At 39.5% G+C, this 20502-nt stretch overlaps 1 pseudogene; it reads right to left on the bottom strand.

Annotated features, from left to right (window-relative positions):
* Positions 1-10778: 10778 nt before the first annotated feature.
* Positions 10779-13174, bottom strand: LOC101423830 (ribosomal protein S6 kinase delta-1-like; annotated as a pseudogene).
* Between the last annotated feature and the right edge of the window lie 7328 nt (positions 13175-20502).

Raw genomic sequence — 20502 nt, 5'->3', positions numbered from 1 at the left:
ATAAGTAAATTATGGAAGTAAAGGTTTTTAAAGAGCTCTTTACACTTAGGTGAGGCCACCTAAAGTTGAAGCAATACTGGGGGAGCAGCAGGAATGCTGAAGAGCCAGTGTTTCAGAAAGCAACGTGAAAACCATCACGTTTATAAGGCGGTGAGGAATTGTAGAATCCATACACAAAGAGGAGGGCCATGGGTGTTGAAGGCATGTGGGCAGAACCACACAGACACCTGTGACCCCAAGCTGAGAAATAAAGTGCTCACCAGCAAGGCACAGGGACTCTGACCAAGGAGTTGATCTACCAGGGAGCCTCTCAGAAGCAACGCTCTGCCTTCATCATAGTCTAGTTCCTTAGTCTTCAAGGGGCTCCGTGTTAGGCCCAGAATGTTACTTAATGATTCCCTGTTAAGTCAAAGGGAATTTTTAGATGGGATGCAAGCTACTTGACTTATGTACTTTTACTGCGCAGAACAATAGATTTAATAAACTCCTTATGGGCCTGTATCTCTGCCTCCAATCCTTTCAAGGAATAAAAAGGGAGTAAAACTGAAGTAGTTAGCAGCACCATTTGGATTGGAGCCACAGTTACAGAGCAGCTGAATTTTAGAGATTCGACTTTATCCCCAAGTGAGGTTAGGCACACAGTCACAAAGATACAGTGACAGGATAGAATCAAGAAGACTGTCATTATATAACTTTATAAGCTTGTGTGCCCTCACTGGACTGCCAATAAGGAATATTTTTATAAATATTGCTATTATCTTATGACTAGCCAAAGGTTTAAATGCACTTATGTGTAAGTATTTATATTGCAATATCTGTAACTCTCTATGCATTTCTTAATTTTTTAATATACCAGTAGCCTCAGAAAATACTGGTGGCTCTGTGAGAACTTCTCTGTGACAGGAGAATCATGGAATCAGATCTACTCAGGCCAGGCAGTTTGCATTCCATGGGTGAAGCACCCAGCACAACTAAGAATGCACCCAGAAGGCACTATGACTTTTTCTCTCAGCAGTCCCAGTCACATCACCACTGTGAAAGCAGACCACACCTACGTGTCCACAGCCACCGTCTAAGAAAAGCAGCCATGGGAGATGATTTCCGCATAGGTTGCCATGCTGTATCCCATGAGACCCACTCTCACGGCCAAGGGCGAGAGGCTAAGCCAAGCAAGCCGGCAAAGGCCCGCAGAAGTCTCTGGAGTAGCCTGACAGGGGAACCCTGCCAGTCGGGAGGACTTAGTGTGCAACTAAACCAAAGAGATTCTCTCTCGGCGAGTTTCAATACTTCCGAACAAGTCAAAAATCAAGAGGGTGATGTGGACGTCGGAGGCACACAAAGGGAAAGAAGCAGGTAAGCAGAGATCATGAGAGAGCAGAAACCATGAGATAGAGACAAGAGTAGAAAGAGAAGGCCTTTAACAGAGGCGAGAGAAAAACCCCTATAGAAACTGCAGAAGGACAAGCTCCTTCAGGAATGTGGCTGCATGTGAGGGAACAAGAGGAAGAGTAACTGGGGACACCTAGAGCTGCTGCTGAATCAGGCTGCTCTGCTCCTTGAGGTGCCTGTGTGGCTCCCAAGAAGACTTGCTGTCTTATTTCTTGCCTGTGTATGCCCACAACAACCTCCTCTCACCTTAGATAACTTGAGCCTTTCTGTTTCCTTGAACCTGAAAGAACTTAGCTAACTTGGTGGGGGTCCAGCAATGTTTAGGATTGAGTAAATGAAGCAGTTGGGAGAAAAAAAACGATGCTGCTTCAAATGAGAGAATCAGGAAATTTGAAACAACTTGTCCTGACAGCTTCAGGGAGTGGCATCCCGCCAGCAACTTCAACAGCTCAGCAGAGCTGAAGGAGAGTAGCAGGTGAAGCCAGGAATAGTAGATCCAGAGAGGCTTCCTGCCGGTGGAGGTGTGGGGGATTTTGTCTCTCAGTCACTATGTGTCCCCACCCAAGCCACTCTTTCTGTTTGGACAGTTTCAGAGGAAACAATAGCAATCAATATCTCTACCATTCAGTGTTTACAACGCAACAAATACATAAGAAGCCAGCATCATCTCTGAGGGAAGCCCCTCTACTATCCAAAATAGCCTCTTCTGAAAGAGGACAGGAGGGCCATAACATACCAGACAATTTCTGGGTTCTTTTAGCCTTCATCCTTCTCCTGAAATGCATTTTCCCACAGGCTGGATTCACTGCCTCCTTCTGTGAGGAAAGAACTGGCACATCTCTTGATTCAGCCATCTGTGCCTCCTCTCCCCACCAACATGAGAATGTGTTCAAAATAAATTATTTGGAAAGCGCCCTTTCTCCATTCAAGCTCTGCTTAAAGACCTCACAACAGAGGGCACCTCCAGGATTCTCGTTCTTAGCAGCAGCTGCAGGGGGGTGTTAAACAATCCTCTCTGCTTGCTCAGAAAGGCTAGGGGCGAAAACAGGTGAAAGCACTTCAGAGCTTCAGTGAAAAGACCCAGGGCAGAAGCTGCCCTCCAGGTGGCCCAGCTACATTGCTCATTACTTGGGGTGAATGGGGGCGATTCCCACCCCCAGCTCCGACCAACATACAGAGTGAACACGTGACTTTAGCTGCTACTAATTCAGGATTTAAATTATACAGTTTTTAAGCCAGTTTTAATTTAGCTTACCTTTTTACACTTTCACATTAAATAGGTTTTCCAAAGGGAATAAAGGGGACCTAACATTTTTTAGTACCTTCCTTCTGCCAGGCAATATAATGGGCTTAAATTTTATCTCATTTCATCATTTCAAGGACATCCCTGAGATGACTACTTTTACCATTTTCAAGAGAATTGAACAAACTCAGAAAGGTTCAGTAATTCAGCTAGGATCACACAGCTACCAGGCAGAAAAGGCAAGATTTAAAACCTTTGCTTTTACCATTACACCCTCCTAAAAGGAGAGGGTGTTTTTAGATTCAAAGAAAGGAGATTATTTGGGTGCAGGAATTAAAGCATCTTTTCTATTATTGACTATATCCATTGTTGAGATAAATCAATTAGCACCACTGTCAGATAGAGTGTGGGGACCAACCATTTCGAAAATAATTATGTAATATTGATCCCTCATAGCAAAAACCCCATTGTACAATTGTAGACAATGGAAACTGGAATGGTTCTTTAGGGATCATCTTTCCATTCCACAGAAACCAACATTTTGGACTAAAATTTATATTTAAAGAATTCCTCTATAATGTCTAAATAACAGTTACAATTTTTGTATTTTTTAGAAGATAATTACAAAAATAGAATATAAATTTAGTGATGTTTTTTAATGAATTAATCACATCTTATTAAACACAATAGGATCTACAACCATTTAAAAATTAGTAGTATTTCTGTGCAAAGATATTTTATTCCATCTCCAGAATATTATTGGTTCAAATGTCGGTTCAAGATGCCTTAGAAAAACTTCTCAGCCCTAAAAAGGTACCTCATCTAAATGGTTAGGAAGTCCCAATTGAAGCCAGCCCCACAGATGGATATGGAGAAGCCCACAAGATAAAAACATATGCCCAAAGTCAAGAGTAACAAAGCCATGACTAAAGTCTAAATCTCCTGACTTGCACTTTGTGTTCTTTCCTACTGGGAAATAGTCCACTCAATATTTCACCTTCAGTGCCTTTTCCTAAAGCATTAATAGTCAACTGTAAAAAAAATTAAAATTCAGATGCCCATGCTCAGCTATGCAAAAATCTAACTTAATTTTTCTAAAACTGAACTTACTGTCTATCCTGAATCTTATTCCATCAGGGACAAAATAATAAGAATCTTAGTCAATTCTGAATAACCATGGTCAGTTCAGGAATTCCCCCTTCTTAAAGGGTTGCACCTGGCATGGGGCACAGGACGGGGAGCTACACAGTGTCAGGGTACTGGAGGTGTCTGGTTTTTGAGTGTTGTCCATCCACACTGACCATCACTGAGATGTATCTCATCCCGAGTCCCACCACATCATTATCCCTCCATGATGCATCTGCTAAGGCTGACATCCATCAGTCCTCACCAGGTCCCTGGTCATGCTGCCCTTGTCCCAGGCTTGAGGCCTCCAGGGGCCACTGATTTTTTTTTCTCATATCTCCTCTTATCACTCTCTCAAGTGCTGGGGAAATATTTGACTCCTTCTCATGCCTTTTCTTCCCTGGGTTCCAAAACTGCATTTCAAAGCTTGACTGCAAACAATGAGTCTTTTTTCTTTTTCCTTGAATCTTTCCTTCTGTGGCCTCCCTTCTATGAAGCATAAGGGAGACATACAACTGTGAAAACACACTGTTTAGTGCTTCCAAACATTGTCATGTGACAGCTTTGCAGCAACTAAAGTAATTGCAACGGGGTTGGTATCACTATTAAAATTGCTTTCAATTAAATCATCAACATATTTTACGTGAATCACTCCCCATGATATAACTGACATTATTTCTAGTCAAAAAAAGTCAAGGAAGATCTCCAAGGGAGAGATAAAAGCTTTGGAGTAAAAATTGTACTAAAATAGGTATCCCAGTTCTTCTCACTATTGAAGAGTAAGATTCATACAGATGTAAATTGAGATCCCCATGCATCAGTATAGGTGTGAAAAATGCAGAGAATAATTGGCAATCTCCAATTCATTTTGCAGCTTAAATTGTCTGGCTTAATTGTTCCCGAAAAGTTCTACTTCCCAGCACTCTTCCTCCTCCCAAATGACATAACCTGAAACACTCACCATTAATGGACTGGAAGTTCTAGCCACTGCCTTTGGTAGACAACCCCGCCCCAGCAAAATAAGTCTATCCTGAATGTCAGCCAGCCTTTCTGGTCTAGGGATAAACAGTCAAATAATCTCAATAACCCAAAATTTTTGTCCTGGTCCCCACTGCACTCAATGGACTTCTAATCTCTCATGCCGATCCCCCACCTTATCCAAAGGGGACCCTCACAGGTGCTCAAAAACCCCTGTCAGCCTCATCCTGCAATCACTGAGCACTGACTGCAATGGTGATGGGGTCCTTAATAAAAGATATCTCCCCTACTCCATTTTCCCAAATTCTCACCACTAATCTCCTTTTGTTTAGAGTACTGAATGTCACTATACCTTAAGCAAATGTATACTCTGAAAGGTATAAGATTGCAAGCTGTTATTAGCTAGGGAAATCACAGGTAAAATTAAGTTACAAAATTAGCTGCAGCAATGAGGAAATCCCTAAATGGAGGGGACAGAGAGGATGGGGATCATGAAAGGCATCAGATTAGGGGCTAAAGTAGCAGGCAGAGTGAGATCACATAATGGAAAGAAGCACAGAAGAGAAGCACCATATTGAAAGGGAAGGGAGTGGAACGGTGAGGAGGGAAAACATAAGATGGGAAGTAAAAGTTCAAAAAGAAATTTTGTTTAACTCCCTTAAAAATAAAGTGATATACAGGGGAGGGGTGATGTATGGGACCCCTGTATGATGCTGTACATGTTTATTTTGTAAGTTCACAACTACTACTGTATTCTTACTGCTTATATATATTCATTTATGAATGATCTACTTCAATAAAGAAATATATTTTTAAAAATAATAAAATAATAATAACGTGCCTTAGCTGGCTTTTCAGGTTAAGCCTAAAGTGAGTAGAACTCTCTTTTGAGAAAGGAAATAAAAAGTCTTCCCTCTAACTCAAATTTATCACCATAGAGTCATCTACCACCAAATGATAAGCAGTGTTGGATGTATTCCCAAATCTGCCATCCTTCAATTCCTTTTACTCATAGCTAAGAAGGGGTCAAACTTTTAATGAAATGATTAAAAGGTGACTGCAAAGGTACATGACCCTAAACATGACATTGAAGGTATAGCTGTGCCGGTGAGAGAAATAGCAGAACTCTTACGACATGTGATGGTTAGGCTAATATGTCACCTCAGCCAGGTAATTGTGCCCAGTTGTTTGGTCAAGCAAGCATTGGGCTAACTGTAATACAAGGGCATTTATGGACTCTAGTCACCATTGACTTTATTGCAGTGGTAAATCATAGCTGATTACAATTACTTCAATCAGGGAGATTGCCATCAGCAATGAGTGACGCTTAACCCGATCAGTTGAATCCCTTAAAAGGATAAGTGATTCCAGCATTGAGTGAGAATATCCCAGCCTATTTTTGGACAGCCAGCATCTCCCAGAACTCATCAAGAATCTTCACTGAACTTTCATTGGAGCTCCTGGTTGCAGCCTGCCTGTGGAACCTGGACTTGTACATCCCCATGGTCACGTGAGAGACTCATAAAATTGCATACTATTGACAGATATCTCTCGTTGATTTTGTTTCCCTAGAGAACCCTAACTAACATACTACCTTTAATCCAAACACTGCTATTTGATGAATGGATCCAAAGTGGTATTTGCTAGCAATCTCAGAATAGCACCTCAGACTCAGCTTCTGGTCAACAAAACCCTCAAAGGCCTTTTCATACAAACTTCTGCCCAGTCAGGTCTCTCCAGTCCTGTAGTTCTGCAATTTAATTTTTGTCTGTTTGATCTTTAATTTGAATATACTTCTCTCTGCTAAAATTAGCTATGTAGTTTTAGCCCATTGTGGTAGAGTGAATACCTCAACTTAAACCCGTTATTAATCTTAATCCACATTGTTGTGGGTGTAAACTCATTATAAGTAGGATCTCCTGAAGATGTTCTTTTAGTTAAGGGATGGCCCAAATGAATGACAGTGGGACTTAATCCAGATAAGTAGAGTCCTTTATAAGCAAAAGAAATTCAGACATCGTCAGAGAAAGCCACAGGGAGAAGCCAGAAGTCAACAGAACTCAGAAGGGAAAGGAAAGGGAATTGCAATGTCACCTCATATAGAGACACAAGCCAAGGAACACCAAAGATTGTCTGCAGCCAGCACCAGAACATTACAGATGTTGGAGAGAGAGCATCACCCTGCTGACTCCTCAGTTTTGGACTTCTCCAAGCCTCAAAACTATGAGCGAATAAATCCCTAATTTTAAGCTAACCCACTTTGTGGTACTTATCATAGCAGCTTGAAAAATTAAGACAACTTCCATTTCAAACTTTAAGGGTATTTTTACATCTTAATTCTATCCATCCTGTATTTCCTGAACCTCTTACATTTATATTACTCTACACTGGCCAATGATGCTTTCTAAGTTTATCTACATGTCATACAGGATAAAGCCAAGAACAGAGTCCTATAATATGACACCAGGAAACACTTTCCAGGCTAAAAATCATCTAATTACAAATTACAGATATACCTAAATGCATTATCATGCAACCAACCCAAGGAGGATGATACTGAAGATAATAAGAGTGATGGTGATGATTTATTCACCAACATTTATTGATCTTCAAGGGCTTTAAATGCAATTAACTTGTTAAATTCCACAGCAATTGTAGTAGGTAGGTTCAAATAGTATCCTCACCTTTCAACTGAGGAAACTGAGGCAGACTTAGAGGAGTCCTGCTGCTTGCACAGGATCACACAGTTAGTAAGTGTTAGGGCTGAAATTTTAAAAGCCAAGCCATCTGCCTCCAGAGCTTCTACTCTAAACTGTTCCATTCTATTGTTTCCACTGCACACAAGGTTTTATTTGAGCCCTTCTAAAATCAAAATATAAAGGCTGGAATGGTCAGAGGTGATATGTGAAAAACAAGTGATCCAGAAGAAAGGCCCCCACCCTCAAGTAACTTACAATCCTATTGGAAGGACAAAACTTAGAAAATAAAGTTATTTTAGAACAAAACAGGTTTGTTGGGGTTTTTTTTTTTTTGGTTTGGTTTAGTTTTTGTTTTTTGGTGGTTTGTTTCGTTTTGTTTTGTTTTTTTGGCAGTGCTACAACATATGTGCCAGACTTTGGTGATACTTTGCAACTCAGTTCTCCAACTTTAATGTCTCAAACTAGAAATTTATAAACCCACACAAAAAAAAGAGTAAAAGAAAAAAAGACTAGGTCTCCCCTCTGAGGATGTAGTAAAGGACCCTTCCTCTAGAGACCCTGGCCTTGGCCTCTGTGCCCTGAGGAGTGTTTTTAAGGTTGGGTGAGGGGTGGAGGAGGGGTGCAATAACTCAAGTCCATGGGATCCCTCATACTGACTATTCACACACTGCTCTGGAATGGAGCATCTTTTAGAAAAGCCCTGCGGGAACCAATTCAGTCCCCATTGCAGCTGAAGTTCTGGGGACTGAAATGCCCAATGAACCATCAAAGCCCCAGTTGAGCAAGAAACCATTCCTTTAAAGTTGGTGGCCTAAATTCTTCGATTCAGATACAGTAACCCCAGAATTAAATTTTGTCAAGTTCAAAAATCTCATTACCTACTTCCCCTTAATTTTTATCTCAATGACCAAAGATAACAAGTTATTCATAGCCTGTCTTCCCAATTGTTTTCAGCCCTCAGAAAGGTCCATCTCCATCTCTGATTATGTGACCTATGGCAGTGACCGGTCCAGCTCCCAAACAGCTGTGATGATTATGTGAGATAATGAATGGGAAATTGCCTTGTAAACAGAAAGTCATATAAACAAAGTTATTAATCTCATTAGGTGTCAAAGAATAAATTATTACCTATATAGGAAAATATGCAAAGCTTCCTAATCAGGACCTGTCTACTTTCTTGGCCCCAGCTTTCCATTCTACCTTCTCACCCCCTCCTCACTTATACTCCCAACACTCCATATCCATCTCTTACCTCCAAGCACCTAGTGCCTTCTTGTGCCTCAATTCCTTAGTGTTGGGAAGACGTGAAGCTTCAGAGGCCAAATATTCCTCTTAAAGTAATTTAATATTAAAACATACAGGAAACTTTTGATTCTCATTCATTTACCATTATCTAGCTTTATCCCCTCTAGGCAGAATATCTTAATAACCAAAATTTTGCATAATGCTTTCCTTTCTATGTACTTGATTCCAGACAGTTGCTTTAGAATATTTTTTCTATTTCCCCATCCTTCTAATTGTATCAGATACAATTAACTGATGTGTTAATTTAAACTAAATTGGGAGGGTCAGAGCATTTTGCTGAACTATTGTAAATCATAAACCTAACAAAGAAGACAAGGCCTCTGGACAAGAAAACATCAGAAACTACCCCCACCTGCTCCTTTCATATGAGAGTTATTATAGCGAAGGGATGAGGCTGAATTGAGAAGATAATGATGAAATGCTTGTGAAAGCTTCATTTTCTGTATTAGGCTGAGGAGCTTTGTCTATTCTCCTTGGTTTAGTGCAGGAGTTCTTAACCAGGGGTCCACGGACTCCCAAGGCATCCATAGAAAGATTTCAGGAGGTCTGTAAGCTTGAATTGACAATTCAGAAAACATTATTCTTATGGGAATATGTTGATGTGGGTGTGATATATTTATTAAATAATACACAGTATAATATGGACTTAGTAAAGGGTCCATGGCTTTCACCTGACTGGCAAAAGGATCCATGGAACAAAAAAGGGTTAAGAACCCCTGGTCTAGTGGGTATCATTTATTCAATAAAACTTCCTGATTCTTTGAGGTAAAGGTCCCTGACACCAAGGAGTGTCAAAAATTAAAAGGGGGTATGGTACCGGCACATCCTGTCTCCATTGCCTGCTACTCTCTTCTCCGCCTGGGAATTTCTGTTCTCCCTTGAAGCAGCAGCTGAGCCATCATACCCTCCAGCAACCCCTCCTGACACAGCATTATGCAGACAAGGCTCAAGGTTTCAGTGGCGCTACCACAATTTGAACATTTCTTTACAATAGCACTTATTAAATTATAAATATTTGTATAAATGAATTTTCCATAAGGTTTTACATCACATTGACTCCTGTAAATCCAAAGCTCCTAGCACAGGGCCTGGAATCTATTAGTTCTAAAAATATATGTTTGTCTATATATGGAAAAAAAATTGTTTTTTTTTAATTTTTACCACGGTTATTTGATATCATGATTTCTTAGTCCTTACTAGGTTGATACAATTTGGGGAAATAACTACTCCCTTCCCTTTATTGTTGCTTATGTGTTAGTAGGAGTGGGAAGAATGGAATATGAGAGAATAGGTAAAGTATCCAAGAAATGGAAAGATGGAGAAAGGAAATGAGGTTGAAGATAGAAAGAGTGAGTGTTTATATGTATACCTTCTCTAAATAAGCTGTATCAAGCAACAAAGTACAAATTGACAACATGAGTGTTTTCTTTTCTTAAGGATTTCTGAAAGTATAAAACAATATGAGACCACACTGAAGACATATTAATTATACAGCATCATGGTACAAGTTTCCTATTAGACATACATATATTTTTTCTCACTTTTTAAGTTCCATAAATGACATTATTCATGAAGCATTTTCAGTATATTATTCAGCAAATATTAATTTGATCATATAAACCAGTATTAGTTAGCAGATAACACTACAAGAAGCTAGTTGCCATGTAAATTTCTTCATTCTAGTAACACTTAATCTTACATTTAGAACTTCCTAATAGAGAAATATCTTGAAGGGCACTCTTCTTTCAGTTGGGTTTACAACTCATCCGCAATACTCAATGCAGATTAAATAATGATCATATCTTGGTTAAAGGTTTGTATATAACAGCCACTTACTATTATAAATCAGTATTGTTCCCAGATAGTAATGTAAATAAATTGTTCTTGTTTAGCCTTTTTCTTCTCCCATTTCCTTAAATGTCTTTTAAGGAATTCTAAAGAATTTAGTGCTTCATAAATGACTGAAAGGTACCATTGTCTCAGTGCCAGAGACACCTGTCACAAAGATCAGTATGTGAGCATGTAACCCTGTATCGTGTTCATCTCATCACTTCTGCCCAATCCACGGGGGTAAAAAAAACAGATGAGATCAGATGTCTTCAACCCCAGCAATGCCAGTACCAAGATGCTCCACAGGCTTGAACAGCAAGGGCTGTTGAATAAGTGAGCGAGCCTCTTCACAAACACATTCTGGCATGTTCAAGGTCATGTGAGAATTTATTTCTGCTGGATGGCACTCAACCATAGTCTTGCCAGTGGGAAGTTCAAAGAGGACAGCACCCAAACTCCACCAATCACAGACTTCATTTTCTTCTGTGATAGCTCCAACCTCTGGGACACAGTACATTCTCTCTATGGTATCGCTGTCACAGGAATCTTCAACCTCACTCTACCTGTTAAAACCATTACCTAAATGTGTCCTCTATCATTCAATAAGATGTTGCTTGGGTTCAAATCACGACACACAATTCCCTCTTTATGTAAAGCATCAAGGGCTACCACCATTTCAGCTGCCCATCTTTGAATGCAGCCCTCCAGGATATAAAACCTGAAGTTTAGTCCTAATTTTTTATCAAGGTCCTCAAAACTCTGGTGTATTTTCTTGTCTCCTTTTAGTTGCTAAACCACTCTCTCCCTTGGTCTCAGAGTATCTTTGGAATAAAGAAGTTAGTTCCTTTTTAGCCAAATCATCATCTTGATCTGTAAACAGCAATACTTGTGGGGTTTTTTTGGTTTTTTGGTTTTTTGTTTTAGCATGCAGGTTGTTTATTATGGAATGACCTTGGGATGAATGCCTCCAGCTTATCACAGATTTTACCCATGTAGGTGTCAGCTTTCAACTAAAAAGCACATGAAAAAATGCTCAAAATCACTTCTGTATTTAAAGTGTCTGTGTTTACACTAAATTCATTAGCACCAGAGAGAGGGTTAGAAATAAGAAGTATTCTGTATTTCTTCTGTATTGTTTGCAAGTGCTTGTCCAACTATTCCAAGCCCTTGTAACTCAGGATCTGAGGTATGTAACAAAGACATGTCTCCCAAACTACTGTGATCAACAGCTGCTATAAATAACATCCCTAGATCCTCCTGGGCATAGTGTTTCTCTGCTCTGCTATGGGATTTGGGCTGGCAGGGACCACTCAATTCCTCTGCTCCTTTTTCTTCATGTGCTTGGTGTTGTTCAGTACTAAGTCTGAGGCAAAAAAAAAAATTAGCGGTTTCCAAAAGTTTACTTTCTATAATGTATATATTAGTCTGTGTAAACTTAGTAGGTCCCATTGCTGCAGCTTCTTTTGTTGGCACCAATTCACCAGGTAGATTTGTAAGAAGATGAGGTCTTCCTTCATCGGTACCACTGACATCATTAAAATCAGTATCTTTAAAAAAAATAATGGGACCGAGTCATTTGAGCCCCTGCTAATGGTGTCCTGAGCTTTAAACTCTATCTTACTTTTGCTAACATTAAGACTCCTTGACATGCTGTCTCCAACTGGAAGAGAGAAGACTGGTTTTAAATGTTCTGATTTTAGTCTATACAATTTTTCCCCCAAATCAAGTTCCAGGAGTTCATTAGTGCTATACATACTGTCTATCATAAATAATTCTGTGGGGCTGTTTTTAAATCTACTGAGGGAATCTGATGTTCTTGGAGAACTCACCATTTCTGAGTTATCATCTTCATGGAAAAACCTCAGTTCATGAGATAGCAGCTCTGTGCTGGGGTTGTCACAGTCAGCAGCAAGGTGTGCTGGGAAGTTTTTATTAGCTTTGATATCAATACCCTTTTCTTCAGTCTTCATAAAGTGTTCTTCAGTCAAAGACCCTGGTTCAACCTTTTCTTGCCCACATTCATTGCATAATGTTAAATAACTATCAGTACATTCTTCCCCTGAACTTGAACCAGAATCTGGTCATTCTGGGGAGGTGTCTTGGCTCTTGTCTTCCTGGTTGCTATCATCTTGAGAACTTGGAATAAGGCTAGTCTTCAAAGGCATAACCTTAAGCATGGTTCCACCATCACTTCCTCTGCATTCAAACCTGTTGCTATCATGAGGACTGTAAGTTGGCTGTTGCAGCTGTACCTTGGAGGTAGAGATTTTTCATTTCCTGGATGTCAAAGCTTTCTTCAGGACTCCTGTTTAAAAACTTGCTGATATATGACCAGAGTCTGCCTTCTTCTGCATGCTGCAGCACAAGAAATTCCATCTCCTCAGAGATGATGTACTTGCAGACACACCATGGTGAGCACACAGTGAGGGATGCTGGTCTTTCTGTTCCTGCTGTATCCACTGTTTTTCCTTAGGTCTTTTAACAGGAATGTCTATTCTGTCCTTGTGTCCATTACCAGTAAAACCTTGTCCATCACCCCATGGACTCTGAAGGTCTTCAGCTCCTTGGCAGGGCTCCTTGGGTTCCCAGGGGGCCTTAAACTTAGTGATCCTTGAGGCTTATTCATTTCATATTCACAGTGCCTAGCATGTTACTAGTGTTACCAGAAGGTGGGTTTCTAGGTTCTTGGCTACATCACAAGAAAGAGTTCAGAGACGTGCCAGAAAAATGAGGCCTGTGAAAAGAGTTTGTTGAGAAACGAGACAGTACATACCTTAGACATGGTGCAGGCATGCTACAGGGTGAGACACACTTTTGTTCTTGAATAAGAATTATCCTCAGTGATAGCTCTTTGATTGCAAAGCACACACATACACTTGAAAATGTTTAAATGGAAGTCTAATTAGTGTTCTCATTTGCATGCCCTTTTCAAGCTAAAATTCCCAGCTGCTGCCCAATGGTGTGGATAGACTTTCATGCCCTACTTTTTTCCTCCACATAGTATGATGGCTTGGTGGAGATGAAATTGACAAAGAGAAAAAAGGTAATTGACTGAGTAAAACTACCACTAAAAAGTCGGCCTTGAGGATACACTGCAGCACAGCTCTCTTATTTATGGTTAGGTTAGAGTAAATTAATCATCTGAAGGTGTTTTACATGGTTCCAAATATTGCCCTGAAATGATCAAACCTCCACCTTCACTGATCACTGATACAAGGGCCAATTGACTCTCAGTAAAGCAATGTGCTTTATAAATATATTGGTCAGTTTGCATTTTGGCATTTATAAGAAAAAAAAATAGACCTACCTACACATATTTACGTTGGTTCTTTTCCAAGAGAATTCTTTTCTACCTCCAGCTACTATGGCATATCTTTAGCACAAGAAGATTTAATGTATTATAGTCATCAGATTTTAAAGCTAACAGACTCACAAAGCCATTGGCACAATGTAATTATTGGCTTGTCCTTCAATCATCCCGGGGCCCTTTGAGGGCAGCTACTGGTCCTTTTCATCTTTATATCCATTCCTAACTCCTTGCCCTGACATAGTAATCCCTTAGAAATGTGACTGAGTACATTAGAATGTACCCATGGTCAGTTCTAGTAGTAATGGCTAACTTCCTTAACACTTATACTTGTGATGAGAGGCAATTCCATTCATTGTCTCAAAAGTAGTTCTATTATCTCCATTTTCAAAATACAGAAACTGAGACTTAAAGAAGTACTGACCAATGACACACAGCTACATAGCAGAGGTGAGACTAGACTTTACTCCAGTAAAGTTTTTTTGGGTTCAGAGCTCATGAATGTTGTTAAACCACTCTCCTCTGTTACCTCAGTAAATCCCCACAGGAACTCAGCTCCACATTTTTGTCCTGGTCTTTGGAAACCATGTTAGCCAGACTAGGCCGACTGCTATAACAAACAACTGCAATATTTCAGTGACTTTCAGAGTCGAGGTTTACCTCTTATTTAATATCTGAGGCTCTAGGGGATGGCAGGACCACAAAATGAAAGGAGCCTCAGAGTTGTCTGCCTAATTCTCTGCAGCTGCCTGAGGAAGGAGGCATAGACTGGGGGCCAGGCATGAGAGATTAAGAAGGACCAGACCAAGGAGTGATGCACATCACTTCCACTCACATCCTATTGGCCAGAACTCAGTCGCATGAACACATCTAACTGAGGATAGACTGGGAAATATGCTCCAGCGATGAGCAAAGGTAAAAGAGGAGAAAATAGACATTAGTAAACCCAAACAGCCATTACCCCCATAAAACTAGAAGACAAGATTCAAACCCAACATTGGAAGACTTTAAAATCAGGCAGTAAGAAACTTTTCTCTTCAATTATCCTGCAATCTATTTTCCATTTCTCTCTCCAAACCAGTCTGACCCTATAGCCACTGCAGCTTCCACTGCCCTGTGTCAATGTTACCTGAGAAGGGAAGCGGATTTGGCTCAATGGATAGAGCTTCTTCCTACCACATGGAAGATCCAGGGTTCAAACCCCGGGCCTCCTGACCCATATGATGAGCTGACCCATGCACACTGCTGATGTGTGCAAGGAGTGCCATGCCATGCAGGGGTGTCCCCCCACATAGGGGAACCCCATGCACAAGGAGTGCTCCCCGTAAGGAGAGACACCCAGTGCGAAAAAAGTGCAGCCTGCCCAGGAGTGGCGCCGCACACACAGAGAGCTGATGCAGCAAGATAATGCAACAAAAAGAAACACAGATTCCCGGTGCCACTGACAAGAATATAAGCAGACACAGAAAAACACACAGCGAATGGACACAGAAAGTAGCGGGGAGGGGGGGGGGTGTGAGGAAGGGGAGAGAAATGAAAAAATAATTCTTAAAAAAAAAAAGTTATGTGAGAAGACATTTAAATAATCTCTCAAATACAGGTGTATATCATTTGCCTTTTAAGAAAAATAAACAATATTCAAAATTTATTTCTTGCCCTACAGATGTATTTAAAAATGTCATTTCCATTACCTAAAGCTGCTTCCCTTCAAGAAAAATTTATTGCCAGAGAGCTCTTCACAGTAAATTCCCTGAATGCACTTAAAATTTTTAATGATTTCTAAAACTTGTATTTCCAAAAACTGTATTTACAATAAATTAGAATCAGATTTGATGAGGCAGAGTTAACCTGTGGTGTACTAAATGCTGAATACAGGTTATATTTCATTAATTATTCACTCAACAAATATGTATTAAACACGTATTATAGTTTGCTTCATCTCAAAACCAAGGCCCAAAGGCCAAGCCTCAATAGATACAGTGCAGTCAGTGTAATGAAAAGATTAGATGGCATTTCATAAGACAAGCTTCAAGCAAATACATGGGCCTGTATTCCTTCCCAGATAATGTTTCTAGACCTCAGCAAAACTCTAAGAACATGTTCAATTAACATTCAGTCCTGCCTGTCAGATGTGGAAGATGTGGAGGGATTATATTCCTTATAATTACAGGGCCTCAGAATAATGCAATTGTGTCATAGGAACTGGCTCATTCTCTGAATTCCCTGCAATTTACAATTGCCCCATCAGAATTGCCAACTGACTCTTACTTCCTTAGGACCCAGAATACTAGTGATTGAAATTCAAGGACATTAAGATTCCCCATCAAGACTCAGTTCTTAAGAATCACTCTGAAAATCCAATTCTTTTCTAGGTAAACTTAAACTCCAGAAGACAACATCATTCTAGTGTCTCTAAACACTTCTGAATCATCTCAAATTTATATGTATTTAAATACTCTAAATTGCTAGTCCATACCCCAGACCTACTGAATCAGAATCTATGAGAATGGTGAATCCAAGATTTTAAAAATCTCCCCCTGTTAATTCTGATGATGTGCCCAAGGTTTAATATGCACTGCCTGTTTTCAACTTCCCCAATACTGTTTGGATCTACATCATGTTTGGATATCCAGGGCCTCTTATGTAATAGATTGCTTGCTACCATATTTCCTCTGGGGATTTGATTCTAAGCTTCTCAGAAAGATTTTTCTCTTTATAAAGTTTTGCCTTGGAGCAGTTCCCTAGTAATTCCAAACCAGAGGCAAGTAGCACTCTCATTATCATAATCACTTCATCAGTCTACATTTGAATAGAGGCATATTCTCCAACTCTTTTCAAAAACCAAAATCAGAGAGTGGATTTTAAAACAAACAAGTTAGCACTACTTTAAAACCCATTTCCAATCACTTTCACATCCTTAGTACAAACCCCTTAAAACTTCACAAGTCATTAAGGGGAGGCCCTAAGGTTTTTTTGATTGTCAGGAAGTGTTATTGAGATGGATTTGTTGAAGAGATGCTTTATACCATTTCACACTCCTGTCAAAGCTTTATTAGATTTCTAAACTGAAGATACTTTATTTTTAAGCATAACAATCTGAAGCTCTAAGAGGGAAAGCGAGAAAGTCAAATTGTCCTAAACCTTAGTATAGAAGATGGAATTGCACACATTCAAGTGGAGCCGGTTGTAATTCAAATGAAGAAGGACCTCTGCAATAACAAACAACAACTTCAACTAAAACTGTGAAGCTTATATGCAGAAAGAACTAATCTTCCCCACTGATTGCTTGATTTAATTTGGCTAACGAATACAGCCCCATCTCATTCACTCTGTCAAAAGAAAACAGAAAAATAAACACCTTTTTTCTCTTATTAATTCCTTTAATATGATCACAAATCTTGACAAGAAGACTACTCAAGAAACAGCTTGTACAATCTCAGAGCTGGAAAGGCTCATAGAGATTATCTAGTCCAAACTTCTCTTCAATACAAGAATTCTTTCTCCAGTATCTGGTGCTTAACCAGATTCTGCTTCAAAGCTTTCAAAGAAATAATGAGTACTAACATTTGCAAGGCTCTTTGCAGATAACAAAAAAACTCCTACCATTTTGTTTTATAATTATAATGTAGATGACTGACGTAGAGATTTTGAGAGATTAAAGGTTTTGTCCCTGGTGACACAGCTAACAAGGGGCTGAGTCAAGACTCGAATTAGGTCTTTGAACTACACATCCATATTTTCTTACCGTTGCCTGTCTGGTAAGGGTCAAGTGAGCATTCCACTGCTTTGCTGGATAGCTATAATCATTTAAAAATCTTATAGAACCAAAATCTATCTCCCTATAGCTTTTAAAAGGTTAACAGAACCTTAAATACTGCTTATTATATGCAAGGCACTATTTGAAGACTTTTATAACTATTAACTCATTTAGTTCTCAAAACAATCATGAAGTGGGTACTATTCTTATCTTATCTCACCTATATCTTTGGTTTTATGGTGAGAAAATCAAACCTGCAAGTAAGTGGCAGAGTTGTAATCCATATTGCAGTAATCTGCCTACAGAGTCCATATAGCATCACGCCTCTCACCACCACGTGATTTCATTCTAATCTTTGAATCAACACAGAATAAAGTTAGTTCCTTGGTCACCTAATAGTTATTCCAATATTTGAAGATAGGCATCAAGCCCCTTCCTGAGATGAGTATCAATCAGGGTTCAATCAGAGAAACAGAACCACTAAGAATTATATATAGAATAAGGGGTTTATTAGAAGAATTTGACTTTGGAAGCTAGTCCCTCTAAGTCTCTTGTGCTTGCGTATGATGGTAAAGCATGAAGTTATATACTCAAGGATTTAGATTTGATCAAATTAAGAATTTTTACTGTTTTATCAAGTAAAACTGGCTTTTTAAAAAATGAATCTATAAGGGCACAGCAGTAAAAGAATACAAGGACACTAGTACAGTTTGGTGGCACTGCTTTGATTCATGTTAAGGAGCCAGAAATTTGCCCTCTATTGCTTTTGAATCAGTGCCAAGGTCAGCACAGTAAAAAAGGAAAAGATCTTAGTATTACTATAAAAATAGCTTTAATCTGACAGATGGACTCAAGGTCCCCCAGGGATCTGTGGACACACTTTGAGAATCAATGCTGTATAGTATATCAGTGAAGGTATGATATTTCATCTTATTTAGGTTAGGCTACCTTTGAGTCTAGGTTTAAGTCAACTAACCAATTACCATTCATACACACACACAAACACACGCAAATTACACTTTCTTCAGTTTAAAAATGCCCATGGCTCACAGTTGGGCTAACAAGCCATATCCCAATTCCAAAACAGAAGGAACTTCAAGCATAGCACTAATATGTTACCTATCATGATGACAAGTTTAAGTGAAAGAAACTCTTATTATAAGATTAGTAGTCTCTATTTCCATAAGAAGGCAAAACTACTCCATGGGCTCCCTGAGAAGTTTTTCCTTAAAACTCCATTAACATTCTTGATGGATTCACTCCATCATTCCAGCTATTCAGACCATTTTTAATTTTGATTCTGCTATTCATATTCTTTGGAAGCCCTAAATGGCAGCCTGGGGGCATATCTTGGCTATTTTCCTGTAACAATTCTTTCTTTGAGGATAAATGAGTTTAACATAGCCTCACTTGTGCTCTTAAAGCTTAGTAGCACAAGACCTTGACTATTTCACGCCAAAACCAATTTAACCAAAGCAACAAGAATGAAACTAAGGCAAAAATATTAGGCAAGAAGTATGTCTCTTACTCTACAGTCTGAGAAAGTATAGTTGTTCCAGAAAGTATTTCTATTAGTGATTTTAGGAAGCCCATCTCTCAATACCCCTGATAAAATCAGAAATTGGGTGTCACCACAGTCAATCACTTATATTATAAAAGAGAAGCTCAGATCATCTTCCCCGTTGGAAGCAGTGGCTCTGTCTTGTCCACGGATTTGACTGTTGTCAAATCTCTCTTCCTACTACTGTCTTCTAAGGTGGAGGGAGAAAGAGTGCAATGGTCACTTCTGTCCAAACTTTGAAAGCAAAAGGAAAATACTTCACCAGCAGAGGGCTGATAAAGTGACATGAGTAATATCTCATTATTACTTACCTTAAGTAAAAAATAAAGAGACTAGCTTGAAAAGTACTTTTTTTCTTCATTTTTTAATTATTTTTTTAAATACATAAATCACATAAAATGTTACATTAAAAAATATAAGAGGTTCCCATATACCCCATAACCCACACTCCTCCCACTTCGACAACTTCTTTCATTAGTGTGGTACATTCATTGTACTTGATGAGTACATTTTGGAGCATTGCTACACAGCATGGATTACATGCTGTAGTTTACACTCTCTCCCAGTCCATTCAGTGAGTTGTGGCAGGATATATAATGTACTTCATCTGTCCTTGCAATATTATTCAGGACAACTCCAAGTTCCGAAAATGCCCCAATATCATGCCTCTTTTTCCCTCTCCCTGCCTTCAGCGACTCCCATGGCCACTGTCTCCACATCAACGATATAATTTCTTCCATTGCTAGATTCACAATAACTCTATAATAGAATACCAGTAAGTCCACTCTGATCCATATTTTATTCCTCATCCTGAGTACCCTGGGGTGGCAATGTCCACTTCCCCTCTGAATCAAGAGGGGACTTAGATCCCACATGGCTGATGGATGGAATTCTCCTACTTGCAGCTGTGGACTCTCTCAGTTCCTTGGTGTGGTGGTTAACCATCCTCGCCTCCCTGTTAGCTGACCTGGGTAAGTCCAATGAACTGGAGAATAAGTGTTGCAACTCTGCTAAGGCTCAGGGCCCAGTTGGCCCATAGACAGTCTAAAGATTCAAGTCTTATGAGCATTCAGCAGCCCCAGCATGTCAGTAAAATTGACAGAAGAGGCATATGTAGAGAGGTTACATCTGAATCCAACTCTATCACACTCAGGAGCACATATTCCAAAGTAGGGCCAACTGGCAAGGCACTGAACTCCAGAGCCATCTATCATGACCGTAGGACCTAGGCATCTCTGTAGCCCTTGAAAAGAACTTTTAATTGAAAATTTTTTTAAAAGATCTGAATCTTTGCTCAGTGCTTTATAA

Source organism: Dasypus novemcinctus, chromosome 6 (genome assembly GCF_030445035.2).
Source record: "Dasypus novemcinctus isolate mDasNov1 chromosome 6, mDasNov1.1.hap2, whole genome shotgun sequence".
NCBI classification, from domain to species: domain Eukaryota; kingdom Metazoa; phylum Chordata; class Mammalia; order Cingulata; family Dasypodidae; genus Dasypus; species Dasypus novemcinctus.
Note: the sequence above shows the minus strand (reverse complement) of the source record. Positions and strands in the feature narration are given on the sequence as shown.